Below are 20,544 nucleotides of genomic sequence, written 5' to 3' on the forward strand. Positions count from 1 at the left end.
CCCTCCTTCAAATCAAGCACAAGGGCTCTTCTCCATCTTCAGAGCTTCTCAGGGAATCAGCCAGCTACTTCTGAGCCCCCCTGCTTCCTCTGTGAGCTCTCTTCCTGATCTGGAGGCCGTCAGAGCTGGGAACCAGACCCCCTGCCTTGATTCCCATCATATGCACCTATTTAAGTCAGCAAGCCAGGCCAGCTGTCCTCCTGCATCCGCAAGAAGCACATGTACTCTGTTACTGTTCTGATCTTAAAGAAAATAAACATGAAAATAAGGAGTTCAGTAGAGTTTTGCCTGCCTGGCTACAATTTGCTACCTACTCTGCAAGCTTAACCTACCTGGCTTTGAAGAAGCCTTCCCAGCTCCTGTCTCCAAGGTGCTGTGCCAGGGCAGATCCAAGACCCCCCTGGGACATCCAGCCTGCAGAGCTGCAGCTTGCTCCTCTGCAAATAGCTCAAAAGGATTTCTGGACTGCAGGAAGAGGGTAAGCTTGTTGTTTCGACTTCACTATGAAAGATACATTCTTATTTTTTTTCTAAAAGGACCCATTCCAAACTGAGATATGAGCTGAGCTCAGACTGATACTGCCATATCTCATGGAGCAAGTCACAGCAGGCTCCATAAGCACAGACTGCAAACACTGATTTCAGCCCCCCTCCTTCCCCCCCCCATAACCTCCCCCTGCAGGACCTTAACTTTCCCAACGCTCCTGTGCACAACCAATGACTCCGAAGAACAAACGGGCTTGCAGAGTGCCAGTGCAGGTCAGCTGCCAGCACACAGGGAATGCGAGCAGCAAGCAGCCAGCTGATGTGACGGCTCAACTCACCAATTGCAGTCATTTCCAGGCTAATAATCTGCTCCTTTTCTACAGAACTTCTTTCTTTCAGGCTTAGAATAAAGAGCACAAACTACAGGAAGAAGTGTTGCATGTTGAGTCCAAGCACTTTTTTCGACAAACTGAGGAAAACACGTTTGGTTCCACATGAAGGGAAAGACAGTATTTATAAAGGAAGTTCCCACACTTCCTGTTCAAACAAATCATTCCTTGCTGTTTTTGCAATTACAGCCCTACCGTAAAGAGAAGGGGAAAAAGAAGAGTCAGACATGTTATATTGTTTCCTTTTAAAGTCACTTATCTATGAAAAAGCAGCTTCCAGACTGGAAAGAGTTAAGCACGTGGGATAAACTGTCAAATTTTCAGTAACTAATTTACTCTTCCTGTAGACCTGGAGGAAATCCACAGTGGCCACAAATATTCCTCACTCCTTTCAATACAACTCTTTGTGAAATGAATTTTAATGGCCAACCAAAGGGATCCAAACCACAGATGTAATTAAAGCTGTTGAAACTGGCTCCACAAAGTGCTGAGAACTTCCCTGAAACCCCTTGTGGGGCCGTCTGGAAGCTCTCACCAGGCAGCTCCCTACTTGCCACGGCCACCATTGTCACTAGAACATACCAGGAGCTCCCTTCCTTTTTGGTGTGCGCTTTCCTCCATGTATAGACACACTTGGGGAGGAACATGAGCCAGCAGTGTGCCCTAGCAACCCAAAGAACCAACTATACGTGATGGGAGTGGAGGGGCAGTGCTGATCTCTGCTCTGTAGAGCCAGGAGTTGGGCTCCTTGGGCCGCTCCTTGGGCCAGCAGGAAGAGGCTGAATGTTGGCTCCACCTCTGCTAGCAGTGACCTGTCCAAGCCAGTGCTTGGATATCTTTGGAGGTCAACATTGCTCTGGTGTTTAGAAGTACTTGCTCTCACACTGTGTCCATCTCAGGTACCATTCTCTGGGTTACAGAGAAAATCATGGCATCACCTCTCAGCCACCTGACGGCCCCACTGTGCTTGTTCATAATGTTGATGTTAAAAACTTTCCCATCCACTGTAAAACTATTTGACAACCACACACAGTGATTAAAGTTGAAGCGTAGGAAGTAGAGAGATTTCTGACAATCCATGATAAATCAACTTCTTATTTGAACTGACAAACCTTAATTTCTTCTGCTGTGACTCAAAGCAGTAGCCTGCTTGAAAGGTCAGTAGCCGCCTGGTACTGAAGTCTTTATTACAACCATATCCAACATATTCTCCCAATTCCTATCCAAAGGGGGGAGGATGGAAAACAAGCCCAGTGAGCCCCGCTGAAAATAACTCTTAAGATAAAAGATTTGATTGCTTTGGCACTGGCGTCTCTCTCCTTCTTCCTGAATCACAGTGAGGTATGAAAGGCTTGGGGAACTCCCCACCTCTACTTCATGTTTTTTGTTCATGTTTAATTTTAGATTAGAGCACAATTGAATTTGGACTTAATTAACCTTTCATCCAAAGAAAATCCCTCACCTTTCATTTATTAATTTCACTCGATACCAGCTACAGAAAAATAACTCCCTGCTTTTGAAGTTAAATAATTCCCAGACTTTGTTTTCAAGAACCAGCTGCCCAGAACAAGGGTAAAGAACTTCCCAAAACAACTACATTTAATTTATGAACTAAAACCACTTTGAATGTTAAGATTAAAATCAATTAGTTTATGCAAACCCTGAACTGTATTACAGTGAAAGAAATTCATTGGCTAGTGAATAATTAATACAGCTTGTCATTTGTTCACCTCATGTGCCAAGTAACACAAAAGAAAAGTCATTAATACAAGTGGATTGTAGAGAACAAGTAGATCCTTGTAGATTTATAATCAGTAAGTAGTTTACAAGGGGAAAAAATCTGACAAAATTAGGTTTGGAACAAATTTAAATCCACAGTTTTGTCATTTTGGATGAAACAGCAACAGAGGGAGAGGGAAAAAAAATAAACAAAAAACAAAAAGCAGAGCTGCATTTTACACTTGATAGCCACAGGTAAGGGGCAAGACGTGTCGTCAGAAACAAGAAGTCAGGTCCTTCTCAGAAACCACTGTCTTTGGACCAATGAGCAACATGCAGAAATGCAGCTGGCCCTACCGGCCTCCCATTCCTGGAAGCAAAACATCACTGGTTGGCCAAGTGCCTCTATGTGCTTACTATGGAGGCGTGCATTTTTCCAAACACACACATGCTTCTTCCTCTCTGACGTTAAGAGCATTTTTCAAGTCTGACATTCCACAGGTCCCTTGGCAAAGTATGCTTATTCTCTAAAACAGTAGGCTTTGGTAAACAACACACAGATTTCCTGGGGATTACCAGGAATACCCATCTCTTGTTAAATGGCACTGTAGTGAAATAAGATGACGTCAACATCATCTTAAGAAGAGTGTAAATCATTAACTGCTGTACAATTAAAAACTGATCTAATTTACTGCATTTCTTAACTCAGATACTTGGGTTGGAATGAGTGAGAATCACTTGAGTGAAACACAAGCAAGACATGTCATGTCACCAGTCTGATACTGTCCTGCTTTCATTCTACTTAACCATTTTTCTCCGGCTAAATCTTTGCATCATTTCAAAGGAAAAGTGGGACTTGAATTTCTTTTCCATTCTCAAAAGGGCTCAGAGATTTAAAAAGTAGCAGTATCAGGAGAATATTCATCACCTTTTAACCTTGAATTACAGTACAAAAGTTAAGAAATGAGGTAGGTGTTTTATCAAAGAGTTTCTCGCATGCCGTTACCAACTCCATTGCTCGAGGCAACAGGGTAGTTATTTTTACACTGTGAAAACACTGACTTTGCATCAGATTTCCGCTCCAAATGGGAGGCTGACCTGCTTCCCCTCAACACACAAGACACCTTCTCCTTCCTTTTTCTCTTTCTCTCCCTGTCCCTCCGTGCTTTTCCCCACAGCCTTCTCTGTGTCCTAGCTGGCTAACACAGGATGTGCAGCCAGTAATGTTAGACTTGAACTTTCTACTTCCCGACACCAGCAGACTCAGAAAGCTAGACAAAACAAGCTGTCCCGTTTCTAGACATTGTCTGTGCACTGGTTGTAGGACTGAAACCTTTTCCAGTCAGAGATAATAAATGATGAGATTTCATGAAAAACGATGCGAATAAGACTTAGCCAACTGTGCTTTCCTGGGTCTGCCTTGTACACGCATAACATGTAGCCATGAAACTCATCTTTGCTTCTGAGGGCCGCTTTGAGTCTGCATATCACAGTGATAAGTCCAGCAACCCATTCCAGAGTGATGCAAATTTGGACATCTCCTAACTCCTTTCTCACTTGTAACCTGACTTTAAAATACTTATTACCTTGAAAACATAAATATCCTACCTGGGATTCCCAGAAGACTACTAGTTGCCTAGTTTTGATCTATGGCTAACAGCCCTGCCTCTCAGCTAATACCAAAGCAGTTATGGGCCTTACAGTTTGTTTGCTGCTGCCTACCTGGGCTATCTGCTCCACACCACAGGGCACAGACAGGACACTCCTGGAGAATCAGAGTTCCAGCCCACAGTGTGAGCTAAAGCCATCTGGAGGTGGTTGTTGGCTGGTTGGACTCAGTGGCTGTGCTTGAGCAGGGGTGCCCTGCATAATCAGAGGATTTCCAGAGGTTCCCTCTAACCTCAACCATTTTGTGATTCTTAAAAAAGGGGTAAATCCTGAGAGGCAGATGGCTTTACTCCCTGCTTCTTCACAATCATATCACACCTTACAGAATGGGTGTAATGTCATTTCACAGGAATTCACTTCACAGAGTGGGAAATACTTTGTAGTGTATTTTCCTTGCTGCAAATAACCTGCCTTCCATATAGCATCCTTGCTTGCTGGGTCTAAGCATTCTTTTTCACTTTCCAATTTTTTGTCTCCCACCAACACGCACTGCCACCAGCCCGTTAGCACACATTTTAAATATCTCTTATACAGAATATCAAATCGACTTTTGGACAAAAATTACACTTGGTTTCACGGTGTCCAAACCTGGGCATAGTGTTATTACTATAGACAGAGTGAGCATGCAGATATGCTTCATGTACTTGTAAAGATTTTCTCTGCTTTTACATATCAACATAATGACATAAATATTCACAAAACAAGGAAGACTGCTAAAAAGCAGCAATAGCTCACTTGACTTAAATGAAAAAAAAAAAAAAGTTTTTTTTGACTGAAAGATGCACTCTGCTCCACTGCATTCAGTGGTGCACAGCTTCCTGTAGGAAGTGTGAACTGGAAGTGATGCCAGGAAGGCAATGCCATGCTCCTCTTGACATGAAACCTATTTATTTTGCAGCTGATGCTGAAAAAGCACTGCGTGTATTATGTTTTGGAAAATGCCTGTATAGCCTAAGATCATGTCCTGGCCAATTTTGATTGCTGGGTGTAGGCAGAAACCAAAGTAACTAGAAACAAGTATTTTTGCCTCTAATTACGGAGCATTATAGCGCAATGAGGTCTTTGGTGAATCTGGCTTATTATCCCTCTCTCTAAAGAAGCTGCAGCTTTGCTCAGTAGTTCTTTTCTGCAGAAATACCAAATTATGAATCTGCTCATAATCCACCCTTACTACATAATACAGCATCCCACTGCAAAGCCGTCTAACTGGCCACATATCTGCTCCTTTCACCTTTGAACTATGGGAACAATTGGAAGCATTAATCCCCATTTTACAGAAGGCAATAGCCATTAAAGCAGGTCGGGTACCTAATGGGCTGTCAGGCTCAGGCAGTCTATCCACTCGCCTTCCCAGCTCCAAAATTGCCTAAGACCTGACTGACAGCCTCGGCAGCTGTGTACTTTGTTTCACTGCCAAAGCACTGTAAAAGTCTGCGCTTGCGGTGACTGAACTGCAAATGTAAGTTGGGATGGCATATTCTGATTTCAGTGAAGGAGAGAAGAAGAAAAAAAAAGCAGCTGCGAAAAGCTACCAGAGAAATACAGTTCAGGTGCTATTTGTTCCTGTATCACCGACACAGTTGGATCTAATAGAATATGCCAGATGTCTGCATCATAGCTCTTGATATGAACCCCACCATGACTACATTAGCTTTAGGATACCTTATAGCAAAGATAACTGTACTTACCATGGCACCAATAGAGTGCAAGGCATGGGACCGTGCACATTTTCCAGCCCTTTTTCTATGCCAAAGGGCTAGGGTTTCAAAAAGTCCAGCCTGGAAAGCAGACACATTCCTGAAGCTCCCAGAAATTTCCAAGAGGTATGAGATGGGAGAGAGGCCTTTCCCTGCTCATTTAGCCATGACCTGCTGTGCAGAGTTTCTTTTGAACAGTCTCGTAAAACTGAAACATTTTTTTCCGAACAGATCACAGGTCACGTAGGCTTCCCAAGGGATATATTGGTTACAGATGTTTTCATGTAATAAAATATTCCACTCAACTGCAGTATTTCTAACTGATAATGCTAAAACTAAACCACCCTTGTCTAATGACTATGTCCCCATACTCCTTACTGTGGTCAACACCAGCTCATTTCTTACCATTTAGCCAAAGTAATGTTTAATTTATTTTAGAACAGCATGTCACAAAGACAGGTTTGCAACCACAACATGATGTCTGAACTCTTCAAATACATATGAGAAGTTCATTTTTTGCTTATCTGGAGAGTTACTTATGCCTTAGTCTCAAAATTATCATATTGATTTGCATTTTAAAATAGTTTAATTTTTAAACATGAGTAATTTTAATAACTTTCCAAGATTCATTTTTTAACTTGGAGTTACTAAAAAACAATGTTTACTTGATTATCTGAATGGCACAGAGCTAATAACAAAACATTCTGTATGATTTCTTCCTTGCAGCGCTGCTATGAAAGGTTGTTGTGAGGATGTTTCTGCAATAATCATGTAGCTCACAATAAAAGTGGAATTAAAAAAAAAAAAAAAAAAAAAAAGAGGGTGAGAAGGAGACGAACGTTTGTATTAAACATATTCCTGTAAAATCAGCTACAGATTTCCTCAAAAATGAACTCTCTTTCATGAAAGTAAATAAATCTCCCTCAAACCAGGGCACCTTTTGCACTGTACTATGTCTCTGTGAAAATTCATAGAATCATAGAATGGCCTGGGTTGAAAAGGCCCACAATGATCATCTAGTTTCAACCCCCCTGCTGTGTGCAGGGTCGCCAACCACCAGACCAGGCTGCCCAGAGCCACATCCAGCCTGGCCTTGAATGCCTCCAGGGATGGGGCATCCACAGCCTCCTTGGGCAACCTGTTCCAGTGCTTCACCACTCCCTGTGTGAAAAACTTTCTCCTAATATCTAACCTAAACCTCCCCTTCTCAGTTTAAAACCATTCCCCCTTGTCCTATCACTATCCACCCTCGTAAACAGCCATTCCCCTTCCTGTTTTTGCGCTCCCTTCAAGTACTGGAAGGCCACAACAAGGTCTCCCCAGAGCCAGTTCCCTCAACCTTTCTTCATAGGAAAAAACCTCCAGCTCTCTGATCACCTTAGTGGACTAGAGCAGTATACTCAAAACATCCATTCCTCTTTGCTCTCCATATTACACCACCTGGATGCCACTGCTCAGACTGCAATTACAAACACTAAGAACAATGGAACAAAGTGACTCCTGATACGACATTACCTCTTCTGTGTTGATGCTTCACAGATAAATTGAAGCCATTTTAATTAATTTCTAGAACGAATGGAAATGTAATAGAAACTGAGCACTCTGAGGAGAGAGATGTAAGATTCTGGAGCACAACTGGCCTCACATCAAAAGTAGAATCTGTCCATTTTTTAGAAAATGCAGAAGTTAGAAAACCCTGAAAGTAGCATGTTTCAGCAAGATCAAACAGTCTTTCTTCTCAGAACTATGCAATGTTATGATCCAGATATTCACTATTTTAATGCTAATTTCCAACGTTTAACACCAGTAGAACACTTTATTTCTCTCAAGCTAACTACAATCACCAACATCGATATGCAAGTTTTTCAGCTATCAAATTTAAACGTATGCTTGTGCCTGGTAAAGAGATGTCACTTTGCATTCCTGCACCAATCAGAAGCATGCTTTAAAGACTCAGTAGAGAAAAAACATGGGAGACTACCCACAAAACCTCACACCCCAATTGAAAGGACAATTCAGTCTGCAGCCAGTGAAACTAGGAAAATGTTATTCAGATCAACAGAGATGCCTTCTGAACACAACAAGGGTGAATGTGGCTTCACTGGCTGGACAGTATTTGGAAGAGCTTGACTTTGTATGGCTCTGAGCATGCAACAGGAAAGCTTACATAGGGGACATTCTTTCCATATTGCTTCTAGCCTGCATATCACTATACTTCTCACAGTCATATTGAATTAGCTGTATGGTTAACCTGGAGCTGATATAGCAGTTAAAACTGTCACTCTGTGTGGGAGGAGTGCTGCCTCTCTGATGGCCCCAGTCCTCGGGAGTGAAGCCATGCTGCAACAGAGCAACTCTTGTGGCTGAGAATGATGACATCCAGGACAGGAATGGAGCACTGCACTGTGACTCGTTACTCTCTGAAAAAAACTGCAGTCCAGTTCTCCAAAGCATTCAGTCACACACGAAAAATAGAAGCCTAATCTGCTCTGCTGATATTTCTTTCTTTTTTTTTTTTTTTTTTACTGTTTTAGCATTTTCAGGGCAATATGACTAAGCAACAAGAGCAGTGGTTGCTGAACACCAGTGACTTGAAAACAACACAGCCAGTGTTTCAAACTCAAGTACTCCCTTCCTCTTCTTTTAAATGGCCTCCAGCTTGGTAAACACCAGTAACATGCAGATATAGCTTCTTTAAGTCCCAGCTCCCCGCAGTCAGATCACCCGGGCCCACCAGCAAACCTGAACTTCCAGCACTGCCCCAGAAGCTGTCTTCCTGTCTTCCTGCAGGACATGGCCGTCCACCTCCGGCTGCCACAGAACCTGAGGCTGTCTTCCCTTTCTGCATTAGGCCTCGTTATTTTTGCTGGCTGACATGACTCCCTGGGCAGCAAATCTGTATTTATTTAAGCGTGTGCATCATGTGAGTAGAAGCAAAAAGCACAAAGGCAACAATCTTGAAGACCATCTGCAGGAGGGGACGAAAGCAAAGCAAAACTCTTGAGATATTCTGCAACTCCTGACACAGACACAAACTTACAATTCTGCAGGGTGGAAAAATATTATCCTGAATCCACTTAGGGAACGTTCTGTGATATATCTTTGTCTTGCTCCGATTGCTTAAGGACAGCACCCAGAAAGCACAGCTAACAAAGATTTGTAAGAGCGCCTGTTGCTCATCTGTCTCCCTTTCCCAGTGCCTTTATCTGCACAGCCAGTATCATATCCAGAGCTGCACACTGGCTTCCCTCAATGTTTTATTTTTTAAATAAATGTCTAATTAACTCATCCTTTATTTTAAACAATCCTATGCAGCAAAATGCTCCAATTAAAGGTGGAATGTCTACTAATTTAAGCCCAAAGGTTCTGCTAAGGCAATTTTTGTGAATTCTAAAAATAGAAATGCATTCATAATTTTTTCCTCTCTTTAATTAGGCTTTTCTTTTTTTGCCTTGAATTTAAATATCCCTCTGCAGCATCTTCAACTGCATTGCAGTAGCAGGAACGCAATGCAAAGCACAAGAAACGTAAGGTGGAAGATGACTTGTCTTCTTAGTTCAACAACTCAAAGATGAGTGTAAAGTGGAGGCATGTGTCCCCCAAAACAGAAATTCTGTAATTAAATAGGAAAGATTTCAGAAAGATGCAGCTCCCAGGACCAAAAGAAACTTCTGATTGATTTGTGTATAGAGTGATCTTGGTCCGCATCTAATCCATAGCCTTAAGTGACATGGAAGAAAATAGCATTCTGGCAGTCAAGGTGAAGGTGATGTAACTAATGGTACAGTAGGCAGACTGAGGGCAAATCAGTTCTGAATGAACTGAAAAATACGCTAGATAGGGCTCTTTGAACAACATTACTTATAAGAGTAAGTCAGAATACAAGGTCATGCTTCTTCGCGTACAGGTTAAACTTGTAAGATGGTGAACTAATCTGGAAAGCAGCAACTTGAAGAATGACTTCAGGGCCACGGGGAGCTGCAACTAAAACTCCAGCAGTGATACAGTGCCTGAGACAACTAATGAGATCTTTCAATACATGAGCTATAGAAGACACAAAGTGAAAAACGTAGTACTTCAGATGAACATTACCAGGAACAGGGGAAGTCAAGGTTAACCAGGGCAACAGGGTAGAAAGAAAAACATCTTTAAGTGGTAGTCACGAAGCTGCTGCCTGCTTTGCCTATGCCCAAGCTGAGCTTCCTCCTCTGGCTTCTGGCAGAAACAGCAATGGGAGGAGATGCAGGAACCAGATCCTCCCAGCCCTGACCACACTCACTCTTCCTTCCCTCTTCCTCTGCTGGGGTAGCAAGCCCAGATCTTCTGTGTGAATTTATCTTAGCCTTACCCCCGCAGTGGCAAAAATTCAGCTTCTCTTATATGACTGAGAAGCCTGGGGCTGCTACTGTCACTTCATTCAGTAATACTGAAATGATTACAAGCATCCACACCCACGTCTGGCATCCATACTTCACAAAAGATATCAACAGATTGGAAAGGGTTTAGGAAAGAGCTGCAAGGATTCAGTCAGGAAAACATGCTCTAAAGCAATAGTCAGCAGTAATTCAGCCTATTTAGTTTTACAAAGAGAAAGTTCAGCATGTCATGATAAATACTTACATTAACAAGAGACATTTAATAAAAGAAACAACAAAATGCAAAGCTGAAAATGGAACTCTGAGACCAAATTCAGGCTAAAAATGACGGGGAACTGTTAGAAGTGAATGCAATTAAGCCACTAGAACCTTTTATACTTGCAAGCAGTAAATCTGCCATCACCTAAAGTATTTAAAAAGTGAGATTGGATGGCTTTTTAAAATGATACTATTTAGTTCAAGCAGAACTTACAGGCTGAGTGAAGTAGTGAATTTGTATAAGTGTATAATATTATAGCTGTACTACCTAGATGATCGGAACTTTATAAAACCTATAAGCATATATTTAGTTCTTGAGTGGGCTTCCACAAACCAGCTTTTCCTGCATCTTCTTTAAATGAATACAGCAGCTTTGCTGAACCCAACCTGAACTCCTAACTTGAGCCTTATGCTGTAAATGCAATACATAGCCAGTTTCTCTCTCTTCAGATACCATGAAGAAGAAATAAAATTCATAAAGATGTGTGAACACAGAAAATTTCAAGACGGGAAGATGTCTACAAATTTTCAAATAGCTTCCCTAATCTAGAAGCCTGGAAACACTGACTTGCTTTCCAGGTGTATTTCTAAGGAAGCTTGGATCACTCTAGTATGTGGGATCAGATAGTGAGCAGAGACTCACTAGCTAGAGCTTCTTTTCCCTGGCTCCCCCAGTTATGCCAAGCAGGATAGTATGGAAGGTACCTTGGTATTTAAATACTTGTTGGCCTCGGAACAGGCAAGTATTTTCAATGGGAGTGCAATACAGAAGAACAAAACAAAGCAGAACAGCCTGGAGATAGCCAAGTTTACACTAGCTAAATCCTGTACTTTTGTAAAAATCCCACATGCTTTAGCTTAATTAAGGTATTAACACCTCAGACACGTTGTTATGAGATAGCAGCGTTTCTGAGCAGTCTGTGAACTTAAGAAATCATGCCTTCACGTGGACAGGAGACAAACATGAAAAAAATAAGGCATTATCTCACAGAAGAGCAGCACTAGGGGGGAAATTGTTTGCAAATCTGTAGTCCTTTCTTCTCTCTATCATGAGAGGCATTTATTTTTATGATCCCAGGAAGGAAAAATATTAATCGGAAACAGCAGCAACAATTTCTTTTTATTCTCAAATCTGTGTGGCATTAAGCATAATTATATAAATAACTGGAATGGCAGAAACAGACGATTGCTGGCTTTGTATGGGTATTGGAAAAGATTATACTGTTTTTATCATGTCTCTCAAATAATGGGTGTCTTCCAAGACTACTGTCAAGGAGGCTGCTTGCTGCTTTAATGCTGATATGAATATAATCTTGAAAAATACTGAGAAAGGGTCTTTCCACATACTTTCCATCAGGAAAGATTACTTAAATAAACCATTTAACCTGCTGTTGACCTAAAACCTAGTTACATAAATGTTTTAAAAATTACTTATCCATCTTCAGTAGATAAAAGTAATCCTGCGAAGTCAAGGATAACATAGGAAGTCCCTTAATGATGGCTGTATTCTCTACAGCCTCTCTCAGCATATGATTTTTCTGCTGGCAAAGCAGATAGATGGACTGCAAAAAAATACAGGAGTGTGATAGCTCTTCCTCTTTGTGAAAAGCTGGAAGGAGACAGATGCATGCAAAAAAACTGAAAATTTGCAAGGTGTATGTATTGGGGAACCTCAGCTATTTTTCCCCCTGTTTTCTCATTATTTGTAATAAGTGATGCTTCACCTCCTCTTTGGAACCAATAGTGGAAATGACTAAGAGGCATATAAAACATGATTATTGAGAACATGCTCACCAACACCTGAGCTAATGTCATCTCAAAGTTAAAAACTAATAATCAAAAAAGACTGTCTGAAAGACTGTGTTTCCAGATTGCTGAACAAATGCTCAAAACCTACTGAGACAAATTGAAGTCAATTCAGCATGGGCATGCTGGAGATACAAGCATCCAGCTGCAGAGCAGGCAGAAGTCAGTGGGTTTATCAAGCCTAACAAAGGCTATTTCAGAAAGACAGACAGCAGCTTCATCTACCAAAAGTAGATGCTTGGCTTTGCTGCTGTTGAAGGTAACCACTCCACTCAGCGGTGTGGAACGAGCAGAGCCTCTCGGGTGCCTCTCCTTCTCCCGTCACTCCTCCCCTGCAATCAGATGCCAGATGTAAGTTTGGAAGTCTTCAGCATTTCGTCTGACAGAATAAATGTTATGTTTTTTCATGAACTGAGCTAGTCATCTGGTTCACTGCACGTTCTCACCACCTGCCTCCACTGAGCACGTGGGGCAGGACGGCTGCCAGTGCTTCAGCGACCAGAGTTATCACTGACACCAGCAGCTATGTCAGACCTTCACTGCAATAGTATTATCCAAACCCTTGTTTTTTCTGCCATACAGCTCACATCCTCAGCAAGCCTCTTCCACGCCTTAAGGAAGCAACTGACAGCCATGTGGTCTGGGGCAGTGTGCTGAAAAGATTTGGGATGCTGCTTAAACTGCACGTGCAGCTGCAAAGGGCTGTGGCTGTACCAGGGGTGTTTCCTGGCTGTGAACGTGCCCATTCACCGCAATATCTGAAACCATTTTTTCCACATATGCCCATCATTTTCCCTTCTACTTCCTTTGGGAGGATGGTATTTAATAAATAAAAAGACCCTCATTAATAAATCTGTAATCTCACCAGCCACCTATATTTCCACCTCCTGAAGTGTTAAAAGAAAAAACAAACCAGCTCTTGATACTTCTGTCAATAAAGAGCATGCTCGGGATCAAAGGAATAAAAATGCTAATTATGGTGCACTCTGTAACACCTCTCTCCCGAGCCAAGTGCTCTGATTAAGTTAACCGTGGTGCTAATTATAACAGCGTTTAGCACAGCTGGGGCCAAAGAAAAGCCACCTTATACCAAAGCATGATGACTGGCCTTAAATGAGATGAAGCATATTTATACCCTAAAGGAAACTTACCTCCAATCCACAGAAATGGCCACTGCTCATTTTAATTACTCAAAAAATACCGAACTTCCCATAGGTTTTTTTTTCCTATTATTTTCATTTAAAAAATTGTGGACACTTACAATTTTTTTAATTTATTTTTTGTCATGCTGGAGTCAGAAGCTTATTGCCTAGAAATTAAGTTACCAGCTCCTAAGGGAAGGCATAGTGGGATAACATATCTTTCCAATTTAAAGGAAAGCCTGTTCTTCTGCCTTTTCTTGGTCGATATTGCTGGGAAGCACTCCAGTAAAGAGAGAGGAAGACCACTCTATGTTTTCATTTAAAATGGAATAAAGTACCATGCAATTACTAGCAAAACCACCTGTCACATTTCAGCAGTACGTTTGGATAGAGAATGGGGGTGATAAACGGTGGCTAAGTCTAAGTGAAAGTTAATCCTTCCCCCCGATTCCATGAAGGAGGGGGAAAAAATAAAATAAAATCAATACATTTCTGCAGCTCTGAAAATTGCATCTTCAGTGGATGCTACAAACCTTGTTGCACGTAGCATAATTGGAAGAAAGATTTTTAAATGTTTATGCAGTTATAACTGTATCTTCCATTTGCCAGTTCCCTCCTTGAAGAACTCATCAGCCTTACTGGCTGCATCTTCCAATGCACCTGGTTGAAGTATAAGATCTGCGTGCCATGAAGGAGCTAACAGAATTACCTGCACTTCAGTATTACTCCTCAAACCATTCAGCCTCCTGGAGCTTTTGAGTAGCAGTAGATGAACAGACTGTTTTCAGCATGAATTCTATAATTAACTCTGAATTAAACAAGTCATCTAAACACAATGATGCAACTAACGCCCCAGAGTGGATACGTGCTTTCTGAATTCCAGGAGTGCTCAATGCACTCCTATTTTGCTCCACAGATTTGGCAATCACCAAACACCTTGTGTGGCACCTTCCCATTCACTTCTAATGTACTGCATTTGCTCAAACACACACCTATATGTACAAATACAGCATTGTTTTATGTAAATTGGTAATCTTTATCTAAATTCCTTACTGCTTTAGGCTGGTAAGGGTTTAAGTGCCTTTAATCCAATGTCTCACTTTAATGTGCAGTTTACTACTGCACATTTGGAAGAGAGAGAACAGGATCTTCAGAGGCAAGGCCTAATATATTGGCTGAGCTGTTTGAGAAAGCAGAAATCTGGGAAGAGCACCTATTGAAAGGGTAAGGCTACTGATATCCTTCTGCCAATATCATTACCAAGAACACAATTATCAGGACACCATGCAGCATTAAAACCTTTGGACAGGAGTCAGCGTGTGGGACGTAGAGCTGTTCATGAGGGATGTCAGTCTCTCACACATAATAGAAACTATGGCAATAAAGTTAAAATTAGGGCACTTGAATTCTCTGCTGTTTCAGTGACATTTATCTGCCTCTGCCTTTCTGCCTTTCACAGATCCTTCTATACGTGGCTGCTCTGATTCAGCACCTTGCTCTGCAAATTCATGGGTGAAAAGGACAGGCATGGGAGGATGAGCAGGGTGGGAAAGTAATATCAAAACCTTCCAATCTTTTTGTCTTGCAGCTGCCAAATGGCAATGGCCAGGCCCTGTGGAAGGATCACGGCATTATGGGGAGTCAGCAGAGACTACGGCTGGCTGGTGAAGAGTAATGCACAAGGCTGGTTACTTGGCTAACAGTTAGGGTGTCAGACACTGTTGTGTATGCTTACAGTGTCAATGTTACTTTACATTGTGGGTATCTTCCACTGCTGAGGTAAGTTTAAACATTAATTCTTATGTACTGCTTGCATTTCATGCCAAATTAATTTCCTCTCTGCATGCATACCTCCAGGACAAGAGGAGAAAAGATTATGCAGTAGATACTCGTGTACCAAGATGATAAGTGTAATAGGATAAAAAGAAGTAGTGGAATAATTGAGGAAGCAGAAGTGTAAATTGCATACTATAATGTTAAGACAGATCATTTCCTGGGATGACTTTATATGGGGTGCTTGTATCTCCTGCACCTAAAGTGTTCAGGAATTGAAGGTCACATCCTGCTGTCAGTTGAAACTCTCAGATGAAAATGCAAAGGAAAGTAAACAGATCTGCCTAGTTTCTTTTTCTGGAGTTTTATTACAACAGTGTATTTTGACTGAGACAGAATTATTGCTGTAAAAATGAACACATATGCTATCTAATTATCTCTGTTTATCATAAAGGAACCAGAGGCACTATTAAAGCATGGTCACCAAAATATTTAGATTTGGCTAAGTTTTAGAATATTAGTTACATGAACTTTAACTCTTGAAATAATACCAGCTAATGACATGTGCTTTGCTTGGTAGTTAAACACTTAAAGTAAAAAGCTCGTATCTGACAAATTGAAAGTAATTTCGCACTGAAGTAAATTAAACGGATTTCCCAGATGTTGCTATAAGAAGAGACCGGAGGAGGTGAAATGAAAGTCACTGCTGATGCATTCAGACACTTGCCATAAAGTTCCCAAGAAGGAAACACTTTAAAAGGTAACTGCAGAAAAGGACACATCTGAGGTGGGAGGCTTGTTTTCCACTGACAGTCTTCATCTGAGCCTCCTGTGGCTCTGTGTCATTTCAAAGGGAGTGGCCTACATTTGTGCATGAAGCATGCTATGTAAACATTAGAGTGGAATGGCAAGTGAATGGTGATGTCCACAGACCTGCCAAAGGTGTCCTTCCTTTCAGGGTCATCATATATTCTACAGATTGTCTGTACTTTTCTCTTTCAACTGTTTTCTCATCTACCTGTTCCTGAAGGCACTTGGAAATGCTGGAGATGTGGAACAAAGAAAACTTTTTCCATTTTTGACTCCAATCTTCAGCTTCACTCACAGATTAGGATTTTACACTACAAATATTCAAGAGCTATTTATGTTGAAGTTGTCAAGCTGTTCACACATTTCATTCATTTTTTGTCTTTTTTTTTTTGACAAGTTCTACTAAATTATCTTCCAATAAAGTGGAAAAATAATTTTATTAAAAGTAGTGATTATGTCAAATTCATCCTCTTATTAGGATTACAGATTTTCCACAGTCTACTTGGCAATCTGCTTTAAAGTGCAACAGATGTCAGCTTTTCATGCTAGACTAATAAAAGCATCTATACCATTCTCATCTGGTGACCAAAGCAATGTACTAAGGGAAAAGAAAATACCTGAAGAGTAAAAGGGTGTCAATTTCCAGATTAAAAACACCCCAAAGTCTATCATGTAATACCATGGAAGAAGGAATATAGGGTTATAAAATCCCAAACCAACAAACATCTTTGATAGTCACATAAAAAGTTTTGGCTAGACAGTTACTGCTGCGACACTGATTTCTGCTTCCTGGGACACACCAATGTTACTCTCTTAACATATGAAAGATTGATAACCTTCTAGATTTGGTATCTATAAACAGAACATAATAAAATAGATTCTAAACTCCAGATGTATATTTCTAACCATTCTGGCAGACAGGTTGACAAACTGCTCCATAAATATTATTCCTATGTTTCACATTGACTGTCTTCAGATATACTCAGTGGTGTAGCACTAATAGCTAAACCACAATGATGGAATGCTAGTAGATCCTTTCATTGCAAGGAAAATTAATTCTAAATAACAAAAACACCCTGTTTTTTAAATATTATATAAGGCAGCAGGAAAAAAATGACTCGAAACTTTCACCAACACCTCAAACTCCGTAAGTATCAGCAGTTCTCCTGAGAGACTCAGCTACAGGCCAATGCTCATTTATTTCACACTGCTCAAGCATAAGCACAAATTACTGGGGTTTGCAAGGAAACGTATCGCACAGAAGCAGGTAACTTTAGCATTCCACAGAGGCATAAAGAGAAGCAGTTAAAAGCCTTAATTTTACCTCACCCTCTGGTTTTTTAATTTGGGAACATACTTCATATACCAGTGGATCTAAAATTTATCTAATTTGAAAATAACCGCTTTGGTTCACTTGGTAAGGAGCAAAAGCTAACTGAATAGCAGTGGGTACAGCAGCTCCTTCTCTGGGATTCTCTCTTATTTTGGCAATGAGAGAAACTACGTTGCTCACAGTATTTCATCACTGTAAGGCAGTTCAATACAACACGCACAAGCCTTTTTTTTTCAACATAAAGCTAACCTGAAAAGTAAGCATTTCTAAACAGGAGGAAAACATGCAAATAGGAAGAAAAGAAAAAAAGAAGACAACTCAGTGTTTTGGAACACTACAAATCCCCAAACTAAGCCCCAAAGTATCCATATGCTGGTTATAAAGATGAATAAATCTTGGTGAGAGCTTCAGGTGCCAGTATTCAACAGATTTAAGCCATGTAGTTGGACTTACTGATCCTTGAGACTCTTTCAACCTGAGATATTCTATGATTCTACATATCAAAATATTAATTTCAGGCCATTTCAAATTCTTAAAAAGAGAGGAAAATCTCACACTTACCCATTTAGGGTGAGAATGCTATTACACAGTCTCTTCTTCACTGTCGTAACTTAAGAAGGAGAAAACAAGTCCTGAAGGAAGACAGGGCTAAGCAAATGCTGCAAGGAAGCAAAACCTCCACGGATGATTTCTTTTAATGGTGATTTTTTTTTTTTCCCTTAGGTATGGATGCATTTCCTTTTACACTCCTCTCCCAAAGCTGCTCTGAGCCCATCACTGCACTGCATGTCAAGGTGATCTTTCCTTGGTGAAAGGAACCAGGATGATTTTGGTCTCTGCTCCCATGCCCTATGAGTGTGTTTTCTTGCTCTTCCTTGGCTGTGCAAAGTTCATATACGTAAAGGAAGGGCGTTAGATAGCAGAAAAAAAGAAGAAAAGCAAGAAAAAATTGAAAACTTCAGCGAAGACTTCAATCTGGACAAACAAGGGACTCATTTTTACCACCAAAAAGGTTAAGGTCACCAGACTAATGTTCACGCTTTCTTACTGCGGGGACAAAAGAATACACCACAAAGCAAGTAGCACACGTAGCACAATTGGCAGCTGGCTTGAAAATGCTCGCGTTCAGTTGACTATGAAGAATGAATTACCCTTATGTTTGAACAAAAAACCCCAACCTGATCTCACCAGGCCAGAAGTACAGCCACATTCCAGGCGCGATGTGTGACAGCACACAGAATGTGAGTTTCAATTTATTCTGCGCATTTGAGCACACACAAAAGCCTATATGGTTCTCATTAAAATAAAAGATATCTCCGAACTTATAAAAGAGCATGGAATAATTTAGGTTCTTGCTCTCATGTGGAAGAAATAACTTTTCTTACCATTTGCCGTGCTTTCTCTTGGATCTGTGATCAAAGTCACCTATATTATTTTCATATCTATAAACAACCACCAATGGATTAAAGATCTTCCTTGTTCCTTCTTTTTTTCTTTTCTTTTCTTTTTTTTTTTAATGGAAATTTCCTTGACAAAGGGCAACAAAGCATTCTCTCTCAAAGAAAGAGTGCTGTAGATACTCACCACTTTCAGCAAGGACATTTAGATGCAACTCCGCAGAGTTTACTTAGATTAGCCTCACAATGTTCTTAGAAAGGAGTTCTAAACCTTTCATGAAGATTATGTGTTAGCAGTGGAGCAGCTTTAACAAGCTCATTCATTAGTGACGGGTGTCTTTGGGTGCCAGTCCAGCCTTCCCGCAGCAGGTGCTCGTGCTGCAGCCCTGCCTTACACAACAGTCTGGCACCTCCAGGCCCGGCAGCCCTGCCATGCAGCAGGGCCTGTCCTGCAGCCTACACTCCTCACAGCCTACTGCGTGCTGGAAGGACCAGCCCATGCCCATCGTGGAGATGTCAGGAGCAAAATATCTGACAGAGAACGTGCGGGTTAGCTTTCTCCACGTTCATAAACTTACTGTGTGAAACGGTCGCAAATGTAAGGCAAATGCTGCATGAAATTTTACTGTGGACCTGATACAGAAGGAACTCAGGTTAACTGTGAAGAACAGAGCTCAAAGGACCAGTGAGAGAAGCGTAATGTAAGACTGATTAAGAAAAGACACTGAGGAATTAGAAGAAGGCCATTTTATTTTGTTGCTCAGATCCCAAACTGTGAAAGCCTTCTCCTGCTGGAACACCATCCCACCTCCCAGAGGCTGCCAACTGTGTACAAAAGTGACTATCCAGAGCATTTTGCCAAACTGTGCAAATGAGCCAGAGGGGTCTGAGGGACAGTGGGAATCTCAGAACACAATGACTTAAACAAAACTGATGTGCACACATCAGAAATCAAGAACCAGACATTGCAAGAACCAGACCATGCATCGACTGTGGGTGTTTATGAAAGACAATGATATCAGTGATCTTCATTTTATAAGGAAGCATTCTGGGTTGATTCATAATTAAAAAGGAATCTTAATGCATATAGCTACTTAAAAATTATGTAGCTACAATTTAGACAAGCTATTGTTTTAATTTAATTAAAAGCTAGTTATTTTATTAGTTTAGCACGCAACAATATGAATATCTATAAGGAAGAAAATGCCATGAAATTAAATGAAAAATTTGCTTTCTCATCCTACACCCCTCCAGCAAGCTTAATTCAAATGCTATTACTAAGTTTTTGCTGACATATCATCTACAGACAAGACAGAAAGGATTGAAAAAAATGTTTGGCAAGGAGGATAATTAACTCTAGTTAAGTAAAAATGCTACCAAGAATTGCACTCCTAAATATTAAAGAGAACATTAACTTAGTAACCAATTTAACAGGAAGTATTTTAGTGATTGCAGCCAGGAACACAATAATTAAGAACAAAACATGCTGTAACAATATCAGTTCTCACTGGAACTGCTTTAATGGGTATTTTCTGTTTGTTTGTTTCTCTAATGGAGAAATAAATATATTAAATCTTAAATAGCATTTATGTGATATCGAAGTTTCTGGAGGAAAAAAAAAAAAGATAAACAAAAGCAAAACAAAACAAAAAACAGAAAAGAAAAAAACCTAAAAAACCTAACTGGAATTT

At 40.7% G+C, this 20,544-nt stretch overlaps 1 protein-coding gene across 8 annotated transcripts in view; it reads right to left on the minus strand.

Annotated features, from left to right (window-relative positions):
• Nucleotides 1–20,544, minus strand: part of PLXNB2 (plexin B2) — a 250,023-nt gene that overhangs the window by 123,469 nt on the left and 106,010 nt on the right. Inside the window, exons 1-2 of one of the 8 annotated variants that reach the window (XM_090136774.1) lie at nt 824–1,020; nt 333–465 (exon numbers count right to left, since the gene is read on the minus strand). The exons of the other annotated variants lie outside the window; for them this stretch is intronic. The gene's annotated coding sequence lies outside the window, so the exon portion shown is untranslated. Of the gene's footprint in view, nt 1–332; nt 466–823; nt 1,021–20,544 lie in introns of those variants that run through there. 8 annotated transcript variants of the gene reach the window in all.

This window comes from Phasianus colchicus, chromosome 1 (assembly GCF_987193195.1).
Source record: "Phasianus colchicus chromosome 1, bPhaCol1.hap1.1, whole genome shotgun sequence".
In the NCBI taxonomy this organism is placed as follows: Eukaryota; Metazoa; Chordata; class Aves; order Galliformes; family Phasianidae; genus Phasianus; species Phasianus colchicus.